The sequence below is a fragment of the Neovison vison genome, chromosome 1 (genome assembly GCF_020171115.1).
Source record: "Neovison vison isolate M4711 chromosome 1, ASM_NN_V1, whole genome shotgun sequence".
NCBI classification, from domain to species: domain Eukaryota; kingdom Metazoa; phylum Chordata; class Mammalia; order Carnivora; family Mustelidae; genus Neogale; species Neogale vison.
Window position 1 is genome coordinate 98,485,581 of NC_058091.1, and position 19,048 is coordinate 98,504,628.

The window sequence follows — 19,048 nt, forward strand, 5'->3', positions numbered from 1 at the left end:
GGGATCTTTTTTCCAGAATTACCAAAATGTCACTTGTACCACCCAAAATGAAGTGGGCCATTACCTCCAAGTAAAAAATGGAAGAGGGTAGCGTGAGATCTAAGTAGTTTTAAAAGTCATGAAGAATGTGGGTGTACTTAGCACTACTGAACTGTACATTTAAAAAATGGTTAAGGTGGCAAATTTTTTTATTATGTTTACCACAATTAAAAGTGTTTTCAAAAGGTTAAGGTGGTAACATTTACCATACTTTAAAGAAAAAAACGAGACGAATGAGAAACCAGCTCTCTTTATCTTGTGGCCTGGACGCACCACTTGTAAAACAGAATCCTTTGCCCCCAGATAAAAATGTCTGACATCCCTTACACTTGAGGCTGCACTTTCATACCCATCCCCTAGATAAAGTCTCATAGGAAAGGAACATTTACCATTTCCTTTTCCTTTTTTTTTTTAAATTGTTTTATTTATTTACTTGCCAGCCCCCCCCCCCCCCCCCCCCCCCCCGCCTCCAAGCAAGAAGCCTGACAAGGGACTGAATCTCAGGACTCTGGCTGGGATCAGACAGTTAACCACTTACCCACCCAGGGGTCCCCACTTACCATTTTCTTACTGTGACACAGAGAAAATCTTAAAGGACTTGTTGGTTTTTATTTAAGACTAGAGAACCCTCTCCTCGCTCCAGGTGGAGGTACTCTCCGGGGAAAAAAAAAGCTGCAGGCATAATTAACATCCATTTCACAGACTCCTCAGGTCTGACAGCCCCCTTCAGCTGGATTGAACCGTAGTTGGGCCTTCATATTTGCTAACCTGTAATTTTCTTTCTAGAGTGGCAGAGAGAGGAAAAAGGGAGACTTTTTAATCCCCTGCCAATCAGTTCTGCTGTAATTTATGATCTCTGGCCAAAAAATAAATGCCTATTAATATTGAGGGCTTGTTTTTTTGTGAGTATGGGAGAATTCCCTGACATCTTTGGGGGTGAAACAGAGATGAAGAGGGCAAATCTGCCAAGGGTCTTCTGTGACATTTCCACCAATAATTGTGTGTGCTGGACCTGTGATTCTGTGGGAATATCAGTGGCCCTGAAGACAGGGTCCCTTACTCTTTCCTAGTCCTGATTCGGCTTTAAACCTGTCCGTTGGACTGCTGGATCTAAAAGTCTTCATTTATGAAGTTCAAATGACCTTGTTGGAGAACCTACTATCTTTGCTTCATGCTGTTTCGTTGAAGATAAAGACAATAATGGATTTTAAAATGTTTTGAAAAGTGAAAACACGAATGTGAGGTGGTGTTAAACATGTCACTGGAGCACGGTGGTCTAAGGGCAAAGTGCCAGGTTTCAACAAACCAGAGCTAGGCCCCAGTGTCTCAGAAAAGTAATGACTTGAATCAAACATTCTTCCTCCAGGAGAATTGATTCAGGCCATCTTCTCAGGATCTGATCGGTTTTTCTTTTTTTTCCAGATAACGGAGAAGGCTTTTTCATAGCAAAGCCAATCTGATTTGTTAATTGATGCCCCTACATCTTAAGTGTATTTTTGTCCTGGTAAAATACAGACATTGTGGGCAAGGAGAGCAAGTCTGGGACCAAATGTGGCATTTCCTCTCCTCCCTGTCCCCTTGTATTTAGACCATTGATACTGCACACTGGCTAACCCGCTGTGGATTGAGGATATAGGGGTAGAGACATGGGTCCCTCTCATGTCAGTGTAAGAGGTGTGTTTGTGTGGTGTATAAGTCACAGGAGAGCACTTACCGGGTGTGTCTCAGGGGCGTGAAAATGTGTCTGCAAGGGCCCTCCTTGGTGTGTTCTCACAGGCAAAATGACCCAGAATGTGCAGATGCGTGTGGTTCACAGGCCAGAATTTGAGTCGGTCCTGAGATCAAAGACGAAGTTTGTTGTTGCCGCTGTAACCCTCCTCCAAAAACACCTCGAAAAAACAAAAAGCAAAAAAACCTCGGAAACGGCCCCCTGTAGTGGGTTCTTGGAACAGTCAGGACAGTAATGAACGTGTCTCTTTCCCTCCAGCCCTCGGGCCTTCCCGGCTGAAAGGGGGCTGCGTGGGTCTGACCCGGGTGGAAGGAAGAGGTGTCACTCAACTTCCTCGGTGAGGCGGCACCGCGGGCGCGGTGGGCGCGCGGGTCTGCGCATCCCGCCTCCGGCCGGGAAGGGGCGGAGCCGGGCGGTGCCCGCCCCCCGGCGGTCCCCTCCCCCGGGCCGCTCCCCTGTGCAGTGCCCGCCGCAGTCGCAGCCGCCTGCGGAAAGCTGGTAGCTGGGGACCCGAGCCGGAGTGCGGCCGGGCTGGGTTGGGCTGTCTCGCAGGCTCAGCCACCGCCCCTGCCGGTGAGTCGGGGGCTCCTAGCCGGCGGGCGGGCGGGCGGGCGGAGGGGAGGTCAGGACCGCGCCGTTGGGGAGCCCCGGGGCTCGAGCACCGGGGCCGGGGGGTATGTCAGCACGGAGGGCTTGGGGAGCCCCAGACCCCGAGCTTCGAGGGGTGTCCAGAATCGGGATGTTGAGGAACCCGAGGCCGGGGACCAGGTCAGTGCTCCAGTGTTGGGGAGTCGCAGAGCTCGAGCCCTGAGAGTGAGGCGGCAGGTCAGGATTCAGACGTTGGGGACTCCCGGAGCCCGAGGCTGGAGGACTGAGGGGTCAGGACCGCAACGTTGGAGAGGTTCGCTGCCGGAACGAGGGTGTCCTGTTGGCATTCTTGGGGCGCCCTCCGCAGGGCGGAGGGGAACTGAAGGCGGGAGGGGAGTGTGAAGGGGAAGAAGCCAGAGGCGGGCGGGGCGGGAGGGGAGCCAGGGAAAGGGTCGGGGGGTGGCGAGGCTTGTGCCTTTTGTGGGGAAGGATGGAGGGGGCCTCTCCTGGAGGGGGCCTCTCTTGGAGGGGGCGCGGGAAACGGAGTTGTGCGGCAAGCCGGGGATACGTTGTGGGGCATGGGGAGTCGGAGGGATGGAACGCCGCGGCTGGGGATCCGGGGGTGGGGCTGGGGTCAGGGGTGAGGGGGCAGGGACTCGCGGAACGTCTTAGTCTAGGGGACGCACCCTCTCCGTGGAATGGGGTCATGGAAACCTCGAGAGGGCATGCTCTCCGGAGAGCAAGACCAGGCCACCACAGACCGGGGGCGGGAGGGACCTAGGGAGGGACACACCTCGCTGACCGGCGCGGGGACCTGAAGGCAGCGAGGGCACCGCAGCTTCCAGTGCATCTGTGGGCCCTGGAGGACAGACCAACGGGGCCAGATCCGCGGGCCCGGACGGGGTTTTTAATGCTTCGCCTATTTCTAAGCTGGGTTAGAAGTGATTTTGCCCCGGGACCTATTGAGAACAGTCTGGGCTTAAAAGAGTAAAAATAGTGAGATTGCAAATGTGCGGAGAAGCTCTACCTGTGTGTGTACCTTCGACACAACTCATAATAAAGGTGTGTTTAATTCTTAGACCCACTTGTGTTACTTGCTCCCCACTCTCCTATAGAGTGAGGAGCTGTTTCTGAGTAAAAACTGGAGGAAAATCAGCAAGAGGAGGGGCGTGCACGCACGCTCACACGGACACACACCACCCACAAAGGCACTGCATTCCACAGCCGAGTAAACAGGAGAAGTAGTGTACAGTTTTGGTTTGTGTTGGTATGGACTTCCTTTACTGAAGTTAATAGGAAGTTGCCTGCATGGAAGGTGGACGGCCTTTGACTACCCTCTTAAGATATTCACAGTCGGTACCCACCCCTCTGCTGCTACACCCTTGACCAGGTCCCTGGCAGGACACGAGTCTGCTTCGTGCCTCAGTGAATGGGTAGCCAAATGCATGTCTAAAGATAAACAAATGACCAGTTCATTTTCTGTTTTTTTGTTTGTTTGTTTGTTTGTTGTTTTTGCCCCTGTTGTTTATTTTGGGTATCCAGCTCCCTTCAACTAGTTAAATAATATGACGTTGTATATTAACTTATCCATATGGTTAATTTTGTATGGTAATTAGTTTAATTATTCCATATAAGTTAATTTAGGACTACCCGGGGTTCCAGGAATCCTACTGAGTGTATTTCTCCCCTGGAAGTTTCCTGGGCTTTGAAGGGCAGGGGAAGAGAGATGATCCCCACTCCTTTCCTTCTCTGCTGTAGATATAGGTCGATATTCTGACACACACACTGAGATTTAAGCTTCCTGGGAGGACCAAGGACTATTTTGGCATCTAGCTTATTTTGGGCCTCTTTTTTTTTTTTTTTTTCCTTCATGAAAAGGAAATCTCTTCAATAATTATTGCAAATTAACAAAAAACGATTTATTCATTTTGCAAGTATCATTTCAGGACATGCTTTTGTTTCATTAAGGGGCTGGTCAGAACTTTGCACCAAAATCTGCATTATCATTATTGCACAGCATATTTATTTACTTAGCCACAGCTAGCTGATTCTTTCAATTCTTTATCCAAATGTTAAAATAAATATGCCCGTATTTATACATTCAGATGAGTATTTCTCCCCTTCAGAAGACTCATCTTGGCACGCTGTGGACTGATTTTAGTGATGCTGTCATTGCTGAGCATAATTTTGGAGCTCCTGCCTTGGAGTTACTTACCTTCAGAGTTTGTAACACATTTATTGAATTGCCTCTGTGATGGCAAACCTCCCTCAGTTGGGAAACGGCCAAATACCAAGTGGGATCAACTCTGGTTTTTGAGGTGAGGAATTGAGGTTGTAATAGGAAGTATGCCCATTAAAGTAATGAAAGTCCTCTTGAAGGACTGGCAGTTTTAAGAGGGGCATCAAGTACAGATATGCAAATGTGTTTAGGACTGGAAAGTAATTGCTTTGAAGTACAGCCCTTATTTGGGTGAATGTGCTCTCCTGTGCATGTAAAAAAGTTGGTTCCATCATCTGTTATACCTCATGGCCTACTGGGCTGGAGAAAATAAGCCTTTCTTCTCTCTTTCAAGGTACTGTTTCCCAGGCAGATTCCATCACTGTGCATTTTTATAGAAGACAAAACAAACAGAAAGATTTGTTTTCTCACCAAAAAAAGGTACCCAGGAAATCACCTACCCCACATATAGTTAATGCCTGGTACTTGAGTTTTTATGTGAAAGATCTCTATAGAAGGAAGGGGAAGAGAGTGAGTTCTGCAAATGTGTTTCAGTTTTGGGATTCCATGGCATACAGTGTGAAAAATTAACATATCCTTTTTCCATTTTTTCCCCTAAATTACCAATTTTTTTTAAGGTTATATAACATGAGCTTCATACACCCAGAGCTTGAATCTTGATCTAGCTGTGATCTTGGGCAAGTGATTTCATCTCTTTCAGACTCAGTTTTCTTACCTTAAAATGAAGATGCTAATGAGCATGCCCCTCACGAGGCTGTGATGAGATTTCTGCATGTAAAACACTGAATCCAGTGTCTGACACAAGTGCTCCAAAGAGTCTAGCTATTTTTGTTTTTTTTTTTTTTTAAGATTTTATTTATTTATTTGACAGAGAGAGAGATCACAAGCAGGCGGAGAGTCAGGCAGAGAGAGAGAGAGAGAAGCAGGCTCCCGCCAAGCAAAGAGCCCGATGCGGGGCTCGATCCCAGGACACTGAGATCATGACCCTAGCCGAAGGCAGCGGCTTAATCCACTGAGCCACCCAGACGCCCCGCTATTTTTGTTATTAATACTGTTTATTGATAGTATTTTTCCGGGGGGGGGGGATTTTATTTATTTATTTGACAGAGACACAGCGAGAGAGGGCATACAAGAAGGGGGAGTGGGAGAGGGAGAAGTAGGCTTCCCACTGAGTAGGAAGCCGGATATGGGGCTGAATCCCAGAACCCTGGGATCATGACCTGAGCCTAAGGCAGATGCATAATGACTGAGCCATCCAGATGTCCCTGTTTATTAATAGTTTTATATTAAAATACCTTTGAAGGGGTACCTGGGTGGCTCAGTGGGTTAAAGCCTCTGCCTTTGGCTCAGGTCATGATCCCAGGGACCTGGGATTGAGCCCCACATGGGGTTCTCTGCTCAGCAGGGAGCCTGCTTCCTCCTCTCTGCCTGCCTCACTGCCTACTTGTGATCTCTGTCTGTCAAATAAATAAATAAAATCTGTTTAAATAAATAAAATACCTTTGAAGCCATGTATGAATTTACTATTTCCAAGATAATGATATTTCCTCTGCTGAGCTTTGCAAATGAATACGTGAATGGGAACATTTTGTTTTTACTCTCCTAGCTTCTCAGGAATTTTTGAAGTGACCTTAAAAAGCAACTATTGCTAGCTGTTTTATTTTGAATTTAGTTTTTTTTTTTAAATGAACATTCTTATTTTTATTGTATATTAGGTATAATAGTTTGGTGAAAATCTAAAGGAAAAAACTTTAAAACTCCTATAATTTTTTTCCTTGATCAGTCAAATACTATTCTAATATAATAGCTACCGTTCTCTTGGCATGTACTGAAAAGGATGATTCTGGTGCACATTTGTTTTACTTAAACTCGAATTTCGATCTGCTTTGTTAAATGAACAATAACTTGGCACTAAGCTCTCGGCTCTTTCATAAATATTGACATTAACTTTTTTTCCGATTCTGTGAATTAGGGAGATGTAAAATGTGCAAAAAGAATTTTACCTTAGTTTTAATCAATCAAATAGCTAGGGGTTGCTGTGAAATAGATGTTTGGTAAAATGTTTAGTGAGTTCTCTGTTTTAGGCAGGTGTGTGCAGGAGACAGAGGTAGAAACAGACTTGTCCTCCACAAGAGTTCACATAAGGTGCTCCCTTAGGACTATGCAGTGGCAAAAGTTTTTTCTTCTCATGGCTTATGGGACTAAGGAGTCGTATGGATTTCACTACCTGTTATTTTCCCTCAATTTCTTGGAGAAGACTAAATATATGGATCTCTTAATAGTGTTCATATTTTTGAGGTAGATTAGCTCTTGGAATGAGATCCTGCTATGCAGTCATATGCCGTGAAAGGAGCTAATGCCTATAAAAATACTCAGTGAGTTGTAAGTGATATATAACTATAGCATAAGGTGGTATTACTGTTATACAGGACTTTCCTAGCATATTCTGATTTTCACCTCCATAGTAGTGTTTGGTTCCAACTCTCTCTTCTAAGTAATTGTTAATGTACCTATAAAGTACCAGGAAACAAGACAGCCTGGTGGTGGTTTAGACTAGAGTAGTGATCCCCTCCTCTGCTCCCCACATCCGATAATGTCTGGAAACATTTTTTATTATCACAGCTGGAGGGGAGAGGGATGTTAAGGCATGTAATGGGTAGAGGCCAGAGATGCTCCTAAGCATAATGTAATGCAAAGGACAGCTCCCAAAACAAAGAATGACCAACTGAAATGTCAGTAGTTCTGAGAAACTCTGGACTGGAGCATGGGATCTGGAGTGGGCATCAACCTGCGTTAGCATCCTGGCATGTCCCTGGGTAATTTCCTTAAACCTAAGATTTTGTATAACTAGTGCCTGAAGAGATATTGTGGAATTAAATGAGATAATGGATAGAAAGTGCTTAGTGCACAGAAGGTGCTCAGTAAATTATAACTTTTAGTATTATGTCTGGTTAGTAAATCCAGGACTAGGCTTCAAACGGACAGCTTTGGTCATTTAACTCATTGGAGACAGAACCAATCCAGGCCCTGATCCCATCCATCTGTGTCTGAGAGTAGGGCAGTGACAGGGTAGGGCAGAGACACCTCGGGCCCCCAGGGTTCCTTCTGCATTCTGGCCCAGGCTCTGCCCTGGTTCTGCTAGGTAGCCAAGTATAGGCTGAAGATGACTCCAGCCAGGTGAACAGAACAGTCAATCCCCCCCCACTTCTCTGGTGTAGAGGAATCATGAGCTGTGTGGGTGGAGGCCCTTACGGTTTCATCTAGACCATCTCATCTAGGCTGAACTGGGAAGGAGATAGCCAGGCTGGGAAGCTCCTTCCAACTGAGCTAATCTCCAGGATCTCCTCAGGCCCCTGTCTGTGTCAGGGTCAGAGCTTTCTCTGCTATGTTAACAGGCTATGAGCAAGGTCTGGCAGTTTCCCTTTTTCTTTTTCTTAGCCCCTCCTACTCCAGCAACTTCTTTAGGGATCCCTTTACTTTTTAAAGAAAGGTCCAGATCCACTTCAGTTTTCACTCTGCATGGGGTTACCAGCCATCTGGGAGAAGATAGGAGACCTCCCATAAAACCCAGGCTCTGCTTTGATCTTCCTGTCTTTCTGTGTTTACCTTTTTTTGCACTGGAGCCACTGAGTGAGTAATCCACTCAGGGTAAACCACAGAATTTCAGCATGGTGGGGGTGGGGCAGCCATTCTGGGGGCAGAGAGTGTTTAGCAGACCCGGATGTAAATATCACAGTGGTTTTTTTTTAGCTGTGAACTAGAAACTGGGGCACTCTTAAGAATGCTGATGCCTCAGCCCCACCACAAAACCATTGATTCAGAATTTTTTTTAAGATTATTTATTTGACAGAGATTGACACGGTGAGAGAGGGAACACAAGCAGGGGAAGTGTGAGAGGGAGAAGCAGGCTTCCCTCCAAGCAGGGAGCCCCATGCAGGGCTCCATCCCAGGACCCTGGGATCATGACCTGAGCTGAAGGCAGACGCCCAAACTGAGCCACCCGGGCACCCCTGCTTCCGAATTTTAATGGGTAAGGTGTAGGCATCAGATTTTTAAAATTACTCTGATGCCTAGTGAGAATTGAAATTTAGGACCATGCCTTGTGAAATTAATGACCTGCATTAAAAGGAAGGAAGGAAGAAAGGAGAAAGGAAGGAAGGAAGGAATGGAGGGAGACTGATTACTTTGTAAACAAAGTAACATAAGAATTATTTTGCTAAGTTTTTGTTTTAGTGATCACTGTGTGCCTGGTTTGCAATAAAATGCATTTCTTTTAATGCATTGCAGTCAAAAAGTTTGAAAAACATTGTTTTAGAGCTTTAGAGGTATTTAATTAATATTGACAAATTCACCTCTTTCCACATTCCTGTGAGCATCTGCTGGACAGATTTCGAAGTGCTTTTATTTTCCTCGTCAAATACAACTTGCAGTCATCCTCTGGAGGCCTAGAGAACAGATATCATCATACTGATTTAAAAAAAATTTTTTTACAGATGACGGGAACTTGGGGTTGGTGAGGGTAAGGCATTTGTCAAAGTCACAATGAGACAGTGTCAAAAACAGGGACTCAAACAGGGGTTTCTGATGACTGCTACACGGCTTGGTCCACCACATCTTTCTGCTTCTTCTGATTAGCAGACCCTACGAGAAAGAATTACAACTAGAGCATGAGTCTGGCTTCAGCGTTGTAAAAATAATAACTGTTGATCGAGCACTTGTTAGTGTCGGGGAAGTGTGTGTTAACTTCATTTAATTCTCAGGACAATCCTGTGAGATAGGTACTATGATGAGCCCCATTGCACAGATGAGGAGACAGGCTGTGACTTGCCCAAGAAGCGGAGCTGGGCCCACATTCTTTATGGGAGCTCTTTATTGCCCCAGTACTGGTTTGTTGCCATTTCTCTAACATCTAGATTCCTGCATCTAAGAGACAGTTTAAATAACAGGGAAATGGCCTTATGTCTTAATATGCTCCGGTTGCCATAACAAAATGCCACAGGCTAGGTGGCTTAAACAACAGAAATTTATTTCTCACATTTCTGGAGACTAGGAAGTCCAAGATCAAGGTGCCAATAGATTCAGTTCTTGGTGAGGGCCACTTTCCTGGTTCACAGATGGCTGCCTTTTTGTTGTGTGTTCCCATGGCAGAGGAGGGTAGAGGGGAAGGAGGGGAGGCAACAGAGCAAGAGCTCTTTTCCTCTTCTTAAAAGGACACTCATCTCATCATGGAGACCCAGTGGTAATGATCTCATCTATACCTACTTACTTCTCAAAGGCCCCACATTCAAATATCAAGTCATCACAGGAGAGGTTAGGGCTTCAACTTAAGAATTTAGATAATGGGGGCACCCGGGTGGCTCCGTGGGTTAAGCCTCTGCCTCCTGCTCAGGTCATGATCTCCATCCTGGGATCGAGCCCCGAATTGGGCTCTATGCTCAGCGGGGAGCCTGCTTCCCTCTCTCTCTCTGCCTGCCTCTCTACCTACTTGTGATCTCTGTCTGTCAAATAAATAAAATATTTTTTAAAAATAAATAAATAATTTAGGTTAGGGCTTCAAAACAAACTCTCAGTCTAGGTCTTGTAGCTTCCACTCAGCTTTCCTGGTGTATGTGGCTAGAAGCCCACACCCCACAGAGACTCAGTGAGGAAGGCCTTCTCTGCTGCCTGATCTACTTTATGCTTCCTTATTCAGGCTGTTTATGATGCTCCGTGCCATGAATTGCTGAAATACATGATGGGGCTTTGGTAGTCCTGCCTGAGAAGGAACCTGAACACTAACGCTGCGGAGTGAGATCTTGATGGATTTCTCAGTGGTGTGGGAACCAAAAGATACCTTGTTCATGCATGCCCTCATTCATTCATTCGCTCATCAAATATTACAGACTCATTCATTTATTCACTTGTCAAATATTATGGAGGATACAACTTGCAGTTAAGTTTTAGAGATGACAATCCCTTTTAAAGATTGGGGGGAGTGTTTATCATGGCTTTCTAATACCTGTACACAGGGCTAAAATGGCCAGACCAAAGCAAAGTTCAGGCCAAGGGTAAATAGGAGGGGGCTAGTTGGTTATCTACTGACAAGTTTAGAGTAGAAGAATTAGACTTCACGTTCTCCCACATGATGTTCAGAAACCACACTTCCGCAGAAGTGGTGAACCTCTGCTCTCTGTTGTAAATCAACTGGGTTGGATGATCAGGTTGAGTTAAGCCTGGGGCTTAAGGAAAACCTACCTGCATGTCTGGGAGGGGACAAGCTTCCAAGCCATGTAGATAGTCAGTAAACTATTAGTATTTTCTATGTGAAGAGATTTCAGTACTATCAGAATAGTATTTGTTGAATGAGTGAATTAGTAATAATTATGATGAATGTTAATGTAAAACAGAGGTAATGGGAGACTTCAAAATTTTGAGAGAAGTACACCCAGAGAAGTACCAAGGGGAGAGAGTTCATCCTTCAGGCTGAGCTGACATTTTAACTTTAACCAATTCCCAGTTCCTAGGATTTGAAGAGCAAAGCAAAGGTTACTGATTTTTAAAGTTACTGTTGGCCTTGAGAGGTAGCTAGCATTAAGGGCCATGACATTTATCCTTCTAGGGTGATGCAGTCCAAGATTAAGAAAAGCAAAGAAGAAAACATGTTTCTATTCTCAAGGAATTAAGAGTTTGTTGCTTTTCATCAGTAGCTTGAAACTCTGCATTTGCTTTATCCTTGACACCTGCTCTTTAGGTCTAAGAGAATACCCAAGAGGTTAAGGTAAGTCCGTAGGTGGGAAACCAGAGGAGGGCTATACCTACCCCAACCAATTAGAGATGGAATTAAAACATACGTGCTTTGCTAAATATGGCTTATAGATCATACTTCTGTGAGATATAAACCTTTTTTTGGTGAAAACCACCCTCTTTTAGACTCTGCAGGGGATTGGTAAAGAACTTTTAAAAAATGGATGAAAAAGGGAGGATGATGTAAAATCAATGTTGAAGTATAATGGCTCTTGAATTAGAAAATTTATATTCTCCATGGTATACTTAAGTCTGTCCAAAGAACTCATTCCAAGAGTTCCATCTTAGCTTTTTTATTCCCGGACTTAAGCAAAATAAAGGCACTGGTGTTATTCTCCTGAGCTGCCAGGAACCCTGAGCACTTCAGAATGTGGAATTAGTTTCACGCATATGCTGAGTTTGGAACTGGCTGCAGTACTAGAATGTCACCACCCAGGTTCAGGTAAAGCTGCAGGAATGTCATTGAAACTGGGCAGCATTTCAGGTAGAAACTGACTTAGCAGGTCTTGGCTTGGTGAAGGGTTCAGGTTCATTCATGAGGTGCTGTAGGTGTCTCTTGGGTTCTGTGGCCTTTTTTTCTTTCCCTTCCTTAAAGCATTCTTTTTTTTTTTTTTTTAAAGATTTTATTTATTTATTTGGCAGACAGAGATCACATGTGTAGGCAGAGAGAGAGAGGAGGAAGCAGGCTCCCTGCTGAGCAGAGAGCCTGATGTGGGGCTCGATCCCAGAACCCTGGGATCATGACCTGAGCCGAGGGCAGAGGCTTTAACCAACTGAGCCCCCCAGACGCCCCTCCTTAAAGCATTCTGAATGATGACTTGTTTATGGCTTAAGTCTCTGGATGGAAGGCCATCTTGTGAGTTTCAGCTGTCAGGGTCCTTGACACCTTTCAGTCTCAGTTAAGATGGTAATATTTTAGATCTCTGCACCTGGAGGGTCATTCTGATAGAGGAGCCCTTGGAAGGATGAGGGAGAAAAAGGAAACAGACGTTCTTGTGGGGAGTAGGTGGAATCATGCCTGAGCAGCAGAGGTGGGATTCAAATTGGAAATATGTCAGTTCATGTGTGGGGATTTTTTTTGACTGCGCAGTAAGTGCCTAACGCTTTCCAAGTTACTTTGAGGGATTCAGGAGAAACATAAAGCAGGCTTTTGCTTAAGGAGCTTACACTGCATTTGGAACATCAATTTTTTCTCTTATGAAGAAGAAAGGAAACTTTGAACTGCTTATAGTTACGGGCAGGGCTGTAAAGCACTGGTAGGGAAGGGGGTTCCACTCGGTTTAGCAGAGGACAGTCACCATGATCTCTTAAAGTCAGCATAATTCAGGAGAAAAAACCTGAGTGAGATCTGGAAGGGGGTATCATTTAGGTCAAGAGGTGGGTATTTCTAATGGGAGAAACAGCTTAAGCAATAGCACAGGGGCAACAATCGGAATGGTACCTGTATGTGGTGCACATAAGGCCCCAACGAAATCACTTTCTTCTGCTTCATTTTTCCTCCCCTCACATGACACTGCTTCCTATCCTATGTGCTTAGCTACATGCTTAGCTATTTACACTCTGTCTTCTGCACTGGGTCCCAGTGGTCAGCCGTGTGAGGAATACATAGGGCAGGATTGCAGACCTAGATGCCTTTTTGTTGCTGGGTGTTTGGAGAGAGGAAAAGATAATGACATCATTACAAAATATTTTTCAAGGGCCTAGTCCATGCTTGGCACTCGTTCTACAGTGTTGTTAGAGATACAGATGTGATCAAGACCCTTGCTTTCAGGTAACATCTATTCTCTCTGGGTGGGAGAGACAGACAATAAACAAGTAAATCAGGAAATACATACTTTGAGGTAGTGAAAAATGTTTTGAAGAAAAATAACTCAGGATAAGGGGAAAGAGCATGCTGGTTTTAGGTAAGACTAAGAATAAGATAAAGATTTCCAATTGGATCTAAACTTCCCAGAGAAGCCTAGCTTGCCACTACTGATCATTACTGAAGTCTTTGCTGATGGGATTCTGGCTTTATCATTTGTAGTCATCTCATCCATTGACTCTCCACCATATACATATATAGGGTGGACACTCAGCAGGCATTTCACAGTAGTAATAGGAATGGCCTGCTAGACTTGAATTGGACCACATTTTTCTCCTTTTTAACCTTTTGTAATTTTTTTTTAATTAAAAGATATGGTCATAAAATATGGAAGGAGAAAAGGGAATCACAAAGGCGAGGACATGTAGGTATTGGTGACAGAAACAGTTACCTATACATCAGGAGATTGAAGGCAACTCATTAAAATTTTATCAAATGAAAGAGAAAATATTAAACTATAATTATGTGGTTTCAGTATGTGTTATGGCCTGGGGGAACCACTGGGTCTAAACATGAACCAAATTCCCAAGGAGGTAATAACAGTACACCCATGCATACACACAAGCATAGAGAGACCTCACGTAGCTCCTAGGAACTGAGGAATTACCATGTGCCAGGCATTGTACAATGTAGTTTATTTACGTTATCTCTAATCCCTAACACAGCCCTGGAAGGAAGATGATCCCAGTTTACAAAGGACAAGACAAAGATGAAATAGCTAGCCCAAGGCCATTACAGTTAGTGTCAGAGCTGGCTGACTCCTTGTTTGTGAGAAGGCATGGAGCGGATGAGTGTGAGTTAATTAAGGACTCCCTTAGGTTGGTGAAAATCCAGGGTGGATTTTTCTGTCCATCCAGCTCATTACCCTATCTAGGGGATTCCAGGAGTTGGGAGTTTCTGGAACTGACTCTGAAAGTATACATGCAGTTTGCTGAACCTACTGGAGGCACAGACTGGTGGCAGGGGCTGGGAGGTGGGGGAGGGGGGAGGTGTACACTGAACATTTTTTCATTACCTCCTGTGCCTGCAAAACTGCATATATGTGTGCTGCTCAGGCCATTAAAGCTGGGAAGTGCTTTGCTTTGGACTGTGATGGCGACTCAGTTTGGAGCCAATCACCAGTTCATCAAAAGCTGACTCAGACCCTGACTTGTGTCTAACTAAAAGATGAGGGATAATGAATACTTATTGGACTTGGTTGATTTAGTAAACTTTCAAAACATAGAGAATGAATAATAATTAATTTAAAACAGGTTTGATGGTGAAAAGGCTAGGCAGTAACGGATGAGTGACGATGAAGTTCAGGGCTTGTCTGGCTTCCCCCTTCCCCCACTGCTGGCCCCAGGACCCATCTGTGTCTCTAGACAGGTAGGCTGCTATCCTCGTGCCCCTTTGACCTAGCAAGTGTGCCGTCAAGACCCTGTCTGATCTATAATATTACATTTATTGAGCACATCATATTGTGTGCTAGCAGCTTTACACATATTATCTTCTTTTTCTCTCTCAAACTTCCTTTTATAGAACTATTTCAAAAAGATGGAGGGTGCACAGAATAGTATCATAAACCCCCAGGTACCCATCCCCTGACATCAACAAATACAAACTTATGCCAACTTCTTCGTAAATATACCTGACCTCCAAATGATTTTGAAGCAAATCCCAGAATTCATATTATTATTTGTGAGTATTTTAGTATGCATTTCTAAAAGATAAGGACTCTTTTATTATAATTCTTTAAAATTCACAACAACCCTATTTATTAGTCAGGTGCTATTGTATCCTTATAGATGAAGACAATGAGACACGAGGAGATTACATTACTTGCCCAAGGTCACGCAATTTGTAAGCTGCGATGGTACAAGTTGCCTAACTCCAGAGCCTGTCCTGTTAACCCCATGTTAGGGGGTTGCCACTAGGCCTCTCTGCTGTAGCTAATCCTACACAACAACCAGATCTGGTGGAAGAACAGACATCCAGGAATGTGACTATGATTTCTGTCAATTCCATCCCCTCACCAGTGCAGCAATTTGAGTCTCTTTAGGTGCAGAGGGACAGAATGTTTCTGAAAGGCTTGGAATTGTCTCCATGAATGACATGACCAGCCTGAAACATTAGTGGATTCTCTCTGGTCAGCAAACCTGGTAAATAAAGCACCATTGCCATAGTATTTGAGATGTTAGGAAACCCAGAAGAGAAAGAACTTGACGGAAACTATGACAGTCACTGGCCCATGGCTGCCAGGGGAAGTAAAAGGTTTCTTTGAAAATGAATTTCCCTTTGGTTTTCTCTCTTGGCATAGGGAATCAGTCTTCCCACAGAGGCTTTTCAGTTTGTTTCTAGCACAGCTAATTGTGTTTATTTGTCTCCAGAATCACATGCCTGCCTCCTCTCCCTTGCCTTTTCTTAAGGTCTCTTGCCTGCTCTCTACTACAGTTACTGCCAAAAATGTTCTCCTCACCTGGGAACCAGTTGGCTGACAACACAGAGTAGATGTTGGGAGGCCAATTGTGTCTCTCCAGAGGGCTAACTTGGCTTCTGGCATCCAAGCCCACCTCAGGGGAGACGGAGAGAGATTTTAAGCTGGCTACGAAAGGAACCATGTCTTTTGCCTTGTCTGCACCCACTTGATCCATCAGTGTTAAGAGCAGAGCAGAAAGCAAGTCATACTATTGACTGAGTGAAGAAGAGAGCTTTTCTGGTTCAAGTTCAAGAAATTGATTCTCCATTTTTCCTATCAAAACAAGCATCGCATTGACTTTTCTGCTTAATACTTTCCTTTGTCTTTGGGATCACTGACATTTACTTGACTTTCAAACCTTAGTCTTTTTTTTTCTTTGTTCTTCCCCATGCAGTCCTATCCAGAAGCCACATAACTGCTGGAGGACTACTCAGCTCCTACTTAACCCTCTCTCAGAGGAGCTCTAGGAGGTGGCACCTGTCAGGGTGCAGGTGAACAAGAACTTAGAAATTCCACCTTTGGGGGCACCTGAGTGTCTCAGTTGGTTGAGCATTCACTCACGGTTTCAGCTCAGGTCATGATCTCAGGTTTGGCGCTTAGTGTGGGGTCTGCCTGAGATTCTTCATCTCTCTCAAATAAATAAAAATATTAAAAAAATTAAAAGTAGGGCACCTGGATGGCTCAGCCTCAGGTCATAATCCCAAAATCCCGGGATCAAGCCCCACATCAGGCTCCCTGCTCAGCAAGAAGTCTGCTTCTCCCTCTGCCTTTCACCCCACTCATGCTCTCTCTCCCTTGCTCTTGTAAACAAACAAACAAATAGATTCCACCTTTGGCTCTCTCTGGGACATGTCAGCAAGGACTTCGGCTGGGGTCCCTTTCAGGGAGCATGGATTTTCTTAAATATTTATTGTCGTGAATATCTCAAAGTAGTTTTTGTGATTGCTTTGACTTCTACTTTTTTAAAAAGTCAAGTGGGGAAAACAGTGGACTGCAAGTCTTTTAGCTCTGTATTGTAGAATCAACCAGGAATGGCAAATACATGGCTCTGTGCCATGGCTCCCTCCTGAGCCTGGTGACCCTCAATCAAGAGCCTGGGGCAGTAAGTCAGTCACAGAAGCTTTGCCTCTGAGTTCGGCTCACGCCTAGAATGCCTCTCAGCACAGGACTCTAGGAAGCCCTTACCAAAGAGGTTGGCACTGGGGCTGAAATCTATTTGCTGTTTCCCAAGTAAATAGTCTTTAAAGCTCTCCCCACACTAAAATCCCTTGAGCCTTTCTGCCTGCGATCACATTAGGTCCTTAACAGCTAGGGACGAGCTCTCCTCTTTCAGCCAGAATTAGATCAAAGGTCGGGAGTAGGGAGACGTTACTACCATCTGGAAAACAGATGATAGAGGAAAATGTTTTAATTGTTGATGGTTGAGGGAGGATTTAGAGGCGGTGACTGTGCCTTTTCAACCCATAGTAGGTTTGTGTGGGATTTACGTAGCACAAACCCATAGTGGATTAGATTTGTAGATTGTTAGTTCGTCAGTAAGACAAATTAAAGTCATTCTTCTTATGGGAGAAATGGAATGCTTAATGCTCAAGGGAAATAGAAAGGAAATGGCAGCCCAGAACCTGTCTTTAGGAGTTCCTAATCTGAGGGGACGCCTCAGGGCATCTGCTTTCGTCTTGGGTCATGATCCTGGAATCCTGGGATCGAGCCCCACGTGAACTCTCTGCTCCACAAGGAGTCGGCTTCTCTTTCTGTCCCTCACCCCACTTATGCTCTGTCTCTCTCAGCCTCTCTGTCTCTCTCAAATAAATAAATAAAATGTTAAAAAAAAAAAAAAGGCGTTCCTAATCTGGTCTACCAGTTGTATTAAGCTGAATTTAGATTCAGTATAGTTGAATGAGAAGTGAAAACAAGAAGCTTAGTGCTTAATTGTAATGAATTTACTCTCCACTGACTGACGGTTCTATTTACTTTTGAAGAAATTTGGAGGTTGTTAAGTTAATGCGTGTGAAGCAACAGGACTTCCTTGACAGAAGATGTTTTAAGTACTCAATACCATATTATAGATGATAAATATAGACTGTAGGAATGACTTGGGCCAGTCTATAGTCACCAGAAAAAATTACCGTCTGATCAACTGTGTGGACAGAGGCTGTGAGGGCTGCTCCAGGCCTGGCCATCTCTCAGAAGACTGACAGATCTTGACAGAAGATGCCAGGCTGCCCTCTGGGTGGTCAAGATCAGGCTGTGTTCTCAAGTGTGGTTTTCTCTTGCTGTTTTAACCGACAGTACATTCTTTTGCAAGCAAAAGTCAAACCAAAGCTCTTTCTGGAATGCTCTGATTTACTAGCAAGGACCTGCAGAGGCCCTTTTCCATTTCAGAAGTCTCAACTGGATATGGGGGCTGGGGGAAAAGGGCAGGGAAGGGAGAACCCACATAGGTCAACAAAGCGTTAGTTTGGCCAAGTATTTTTTATTTTATTTTATTTATTTTTAAAAGATTTTTATTTATTTATTTGACACAGAGAGAGAGAGATCACAAGCAGGAGAGAGGCAGGCGGCGGGGGGTGGGGGGAGTAGGCTCCCTGCTGAGCAGAGAGCCTGATGGGGGCTCAATCCCAGGACCCTGGGATCATGACCTGAGCCGAAGGCAGAGGCTTTAACCCACTGAGCCACCCAGGTGCCCCAGGCCAAGTATTTTAAAGGTATTGTTAAAAGTCAGGTTATGTTTAGAGCCCTGCTTCCTACTTTTATTTAGCAATGCTTATCTGAAAAACAATCAATCACACTTCAACTGAAATCACTTCTGGTTAACAACATTCTTTACCTTCTCCATCCTTTGGGATGTTGTAAAAAAAAAAAAAGGAGGGGGGCAAAAACATCGTTTGCTGCTGTTATTTGGGAATGTGTGAAGGAGGTGGATTCTCTGGTGGGGATGAGTAGTTGGTGAGGCTGAAATAGCCAGCCGGGGAATAATTGCAACTTTTCAGTAGATACTACCGTCCTTTGTGGAAGCGAGCCCTGGGGTGGTGGAAATGGAACTCCAAGTTCTGACCTTGAGTTTTCTGGTAACAATCAGTGCTTGTCTCCTCCCAAGACCGTATGATCTGTGCAACTCGCCTGAATAGCTTCTGGCTGGTACTGCGTCAGTTTGTTTTCTAAAGGCGCTCTTGGGATGCTAAAGTGCATCCTTTTGGGTTAAAATCATCTGATCTAAAAGCATCTCATTTGAATGTTAAATGGATGATGCACTTAATGTAGGCTGTTACACATGAAATCGGCTTAAAACTTGGAAGTGACACTTTCTGGACCTGCAGGCATCTGTCTTAGGCTTATAATTACATTCAT

General features: G+C 44.6%; 1 protein-coding gene across 3 annotated transcripts in view; it reads left to right on the top strand.

Moving 5' to 3' along the window:
* The window catches only part of PAQR8 (progestin and adipoQ receptor family member 8), a 94,792-nt gene that overhangs the window by 50,294 nt on the left and 25,450 nt on the right, over positions 1-19,048 (top strand). Inside the window, exon 1 of one of the 3 annotated variants that reach the window (XM_044252763.1) lies at positions 2,273-2,341. The exons of 1 other annotated variant lie outside the window; for it this stretch is intronic. The gene's annotated coding sequence lies outside the window, so the exon portion shown is untranslated. Of the gene's footprint in view, positions 1-2,272; positions 2,342-19,048 lie in introns of those variants that run through there. One more of the 3 variants, XM_044252781.1, reaches the window with a different exon arrangement.